This window comes from Heptranchias perlo, unplaced genomic scaffold (genome assembly GCF_035084215.1).
Source record: "Heptranchias perlo isolate sHepPer1 unplaced genomic scaffold, sHepPer1.hap1 HAP1_SCAFFOLD_385, whole genome shotgun sequence".
In the NCBI taxonomy this organism is placed as follows: domain Eukaryota; kingdom Metazoa; phylum Chordata; class Chondrichthyes; order Hexanchiformes; family Hexanchidae; genus Heptranchias; species Heptranchias perlo.
The window spans coordinates 173329-177997 of record NW_027139397.1 but is presented as its reverse complement, the minus strand read 5'-3'; the positions used below and the strand labels follow the sequence as shown (position 1 = coordinate 177997).

General features: G+C 49.6%; 1 long non-coding RNA gene across 1 annotated transcript in view; it reads right to left on the bottom strand.

Moving 5' to 3' along the window:
• The window catches only part of LOC137311966 (uncharacterized), a 5747-nt gene extending 4710 nt beyond the window's left edge, over nt 1–1037 (bottom strand). Inside the window, exon 1 of the long non-coding RNA XR_010960636.1 lies at nt 344–1037. This is a non-coding gene — a long non-coding RNA (uncharacterized lncRNA). The remainder of the gene's footprint in view (nt 1–343) is intronic.
• Between the last annotated feature and the right edge of the window lie 3632 nt (nt 1038–4669).

The following is a 4669-nucleotide window of genomic DNA, read 5'->3' as shown; positions in this document are numbered from 1 at the left end:
TAAAGACAGAGAGAGAGAGAGGGAGAGAGAGAGAGAAAGGGCGACAGTCAGCGAGAGAGAAAGACAGAGAGAGAGAGGGAGAGAGTCAGAGAGGCAGAAACACAGAGACTTAGAGAGACAGAGAGAGAAAGAGACCGACAGAGAGAAAGAGAGAGAGTGCGACAGAGAGAAAGAGAGAGAAAGAGCGCGACAGAGAGACAGAGAGTCAGAGATACAGAGCGCGACAGAGAGAGAGAGACAGAGAGTCAGAGATAGAGAGAGAGAGAGAGAGGGAGCGACGTGTCCGTGAGACCCCAGAGGGTCAGTGAGGGATCGCGACTGTCTGAATACCAAAGATACTCACAGTCTGGAGATACACGTCTGGTACGAGGATGTGAGAGAGTCCTGCAATCGGCTGCAATTTGCTCTTATATAAACTGAAGGGGTCCTCGATTTTGAAGGGGGAGTTTCCAGATTTCAGGAAACTACCCAGATTCCAGCGGGCCCTGACTTGCACTGGGAATTGGGTGAAGTCCAGATTTGTATGTAACGTCATTTCAGGGAAATGCATTGATTGTCCCTCTCAAAAATCAGGAACAAACTCGTCAAGAGTGAAACTCCACAGAGGAATAAGGAAATAAAGGGCAAATTGAAACTAAAGATACAGTCCGTACTCTTAGTGCAAGACAACGTAGGAGAGGGTGACAGGACGTTAGAAGAAGAGATTGAAAAAGATAGAAAGACATTGAAGGTAGAAAGGGGGGAGATAATTAATAAACTGAACAAACTTATAGAGGATAAAACCCCTGGTATAGATGGATTGCATCCGTGAATATTAAAAGTAGTTGGGAGGAGATAGCAGAGGCACTATTACATACATAAAATATTAGAAAAGGGATTAGTGTCAGAGGACTGGTGGACAGTTAATGTGATTCCTTTATTTAAAAAGGGAGATAGAACCAGTCCAGGGAACTATAGACCAATTAGCTTAACGTCAGTGGGAGGAAAGATAGTGGAATCTTTACTCCCAGCGTCTCCCATATCCCTCAATCCCACCTTCTCCCCATATCCCTCAATCCCACCTTCTCCCCATATCCCTCAATCCCACCTTCTCCCCATATCCCTCAATCCCACCTTCTCCCCATATCCCTCAATCCCACCTTCTCCCCATATCCCTCAATCCCACCTTCTCCCCATATCCCTCAATCCCACCTTCTCCCCATATCCCTCAATCCCACCTTCTCCCCATATCCCTCAATCCCACCTTCGCCCCATATCCCTCAATCCACCTTCTCCCCATATCCCTCAATCCCACCTTCTCCCCATATCCCTCAATCCCACCTTCTCCCATATCCCTCAATCCCACCTTCTCCCCATATCCCTCAATCCCACCTTCTCCCCATATCTCGTTGCTCTGTGTGTTGAACACAGTGACATTACTTAACTGGCTGGTCTCATTCTGAAATCTTTTTCACACAACAGATGAGGGGTATCCTGATCAGTCGAGACTCTCCCTCTGTGTCTCTCTCTCTCTCTGTCTGTCTCTCACTTTCACTTTGCGCACCGGGCCTGCTCAGACTCGACCTGCTCCCGACTTGCGGTGAGAGAGGGAGCAGCTCGAATTTTCAGAAGAGACAGGGAGAGAGAGGAAGGGAGAGAGACACCGAGAGAGAAAGAGAGGGAGGAAGAGAATGAGAGAGGGAGAGAGACCAATACAGAGACAGAGAGAGGAAGAGAGAGGGTGAGACGGAGATACAGACAGACAGAGAGAGCGACAGAGAGAGGGACCAATACAGAGACAGAGAGAGGAAGAGAGAGAGAGGGTGAGACAGAGAGAGACAGAGATAGAGAGAGAGAGCGAGAGAAAGACAGAGATAGAGAGAGCGAGAGAGATGCAGAGAGAGAGAGACAGAGGGAGACAGAGAGAGAGACAGAGAGAGAGACAGAGACAGAGAAAGATAGATAGAGATTGAGAGACAGAGGGTGAGAGTCAGAGGGAGAGAGAGAGACCAATACAGAGATAGAGAGAGGAAGAGAGAGAGAGGGTGAGACGGAGAGAGAGAGACAGAGAGAGCGAGAGAGAGAGACAGACAGAGAGAGAGACAGACAGAGAGAGAGACAGAGAGAGAGAGAGACAGAGAGAGAGACAGACAGACAGACAGAGAGAGACAGACAGACAGCGGGAGACAGACAGAGACAGAGGGTGAGACGGAGAGAGAGACAGAGATAGAGAGAGAGAGCGAGAGAGATGCAGAGAGAGAGACAGAGATAGAGAGAGACACAGAGAGAGAGGGAGACAAAGATAGATAGATAGAGAGAGATTGAGAGACAGAGGGAGAGAGAGAGAGGGAGAGAGAGAGGGAGAGGGAGGGAGCGATGTATCTGTGAGACCCAGACGGTCAGTGAGAGATCGCGACTGTCTGAATATCAAAGATACTCACAGTCTGGAGATACCCGTCTGGTACAAGGATGTGAGAGTGACCTGCAATCGGCTCTGATATAAGATGTAAGGAGTCCTCACTCTCCCTCTCTCCCTTCTACAAGGGGAAATTTCAGAAACTCCCAGTTCCCAGCTGTGTGGGAATGGGAATGGCAGCTCCGATTCACCTGTTATGCCATTTCCGGAGAAACGCACAGATTGTCCCTCCCTTTGTATCCCAGGAAGTCGATCATGGCTGCGAGGCAGCTCACTCCAAACAAACAAGGAGCCCCTGGATTTGAGTGTCTGCACAGAGCAGCAATAGAATGGTCGGGCGGCTCGCAGGGTGTTTCTGTAATTAGAGAGAGAGAGAGAAAGTGAGAGAGTGAGACAGAGAGAGATACAGAGAGAGAGAGATACAGAGAGAGCGAGAGAGGGGGAGATAGAGAGAGACAGAGAGAGGGAGAGAGAGAGGGAAAGAGACAAAGAGGGAGGGGGGTAGAGAGATAGACAGAGAGAGAGAGATAGAGAGATAGAGAGAGGGGGTGAGAGAGACAGAGAGAGAGATAGAGAGAGAGATAGAGAGACAGAGAGAGAGATAGAGATGGAAAGACAGACAGAGAGAGAGACAGAGAGGGAGGGAAAGAGACAGAGACAGAGAGAGACAGAGACAGAGAGGGAGAGAGACAGAGAGGGAGAGGGACAGAGAGGGAGAGGGACAGAGAGGGAGAGAGGGACAGAGAGGGAGAGAGGGAGAGAGGGAGAGAGACAGAGAGGGAGAGGGAGAGGGACAGTGAGAGACAGAGAGAGGGAGACAGGGAGAGAGACAGAGAGAGAGACAGAGAGAGAGACAGAGAGAGAGACAGAGAGAGAGATAGAGAGGGGGAGAGAGAGGGGGAGAGAGATAGACAGAGAGAGAGACAGAGACAGAGAGAGAGGGGGGAGAGAGAGAAAGATAGAAAGAGAGAGAGAGTCAGAGAGAGATACAGAGAGATGGGGAGAGAGACAGAGCGAGAGAACGACAGAAAGATACAGAGAGATAGAGACAGAGAGAGAGAAAGACAGAGAGATATATAGAGAGATAGAGAGAGATACAGAGACAGAGACAGAGAGATATAGCGACAGAGACAGAGAAAGAGAGAGAGTCAGAGAGAGAGAGGGCCAGAGAGACAGAGAGAAAGAGATAGAGACAGAGAGAGAGACAGAGAGAGAGACAGAGGGGGAGAGAGACAGAGACAGAGAGGGTGAGAGAGACAGAGACAGAGAGAGAAAGACAGAGAGATAGAGACAGACAGAGAGAGATAGAGAAAGAGACAGAGAGAGAGAGAGTGACAGAGAGAGAGACAGAGAAAGAGAGAGACAGAGAGAGAGGGGGAGAGAGGGGGAGAGGGACAGAGAGAGAGAGGGGGAGAGAGACAGGGCGAGAGAGAGAGCTAGAGAGACAGAGGTGGGGGAGAAAGACAGAGAGAGAGAAAGACAGATAGATAGAGAGAGAGAGAGAGAGACAGATAGAGATAGAGATAGAGAGAGACTGACGGAGAGAGACAGAGAAAGAGACAGGGAGACAGACAGGGAGACAGACAGGGAGAGGGGGGAGAGAGACAGAGAGAGAGGGGGAGAGAGACAGAGAAAGAGAAAGATAGAGAGAGAGACAGAGAAAGAGACAGACAGAGAGAGACAGAGAAAGAGACAGAGAGAGAGAGACAGAGAAAGAGACAGAGAGAGAGAGACAGAGAGAGAGAGACAGAGAGAGAGAGAGACAGAGAGAGAGAAAGATAGAGAGAGAGACAGAGAAAGAGACAGAGAGAGAAAGAGACAGAGAGAGAAAGAGACAGAGAGAGAAAGAGACAGAGAGAGGGAGAGACAGAGAAAGGGAGAGACAGAGAAAGGGAGAGACAGAGAAAGGGAGAGACAGAGAAAGGGAGAGACAGGGAGACAGATGGGGAGAGAGACAGAGACAGAGAGGGTGAGAGAGACAGAGAGGGTCAGAGAGACAGAGAGAAAGAGACAGACAGAGAGAGACAGAACGACAGAGAGATACAGAGAGAGAGATAGAGAAAGAGACAGAGAGAGGGCCTGAGAGACAGAGAAAGATAGAGAGAGAGGGAGAGAGACAGAGACAGAGAAAGAGACAGACAGAGAGATAGATGGAGAGAGGGGGAGAGGGAGGGAGCGATGTATCTGTGAGACCCCAGACGGTCAGTGAGAGATCGCGACTGTCTGAATATCAAAGATACTCACAGTCTGGAGATACCCGTCTGGTACGAGGAT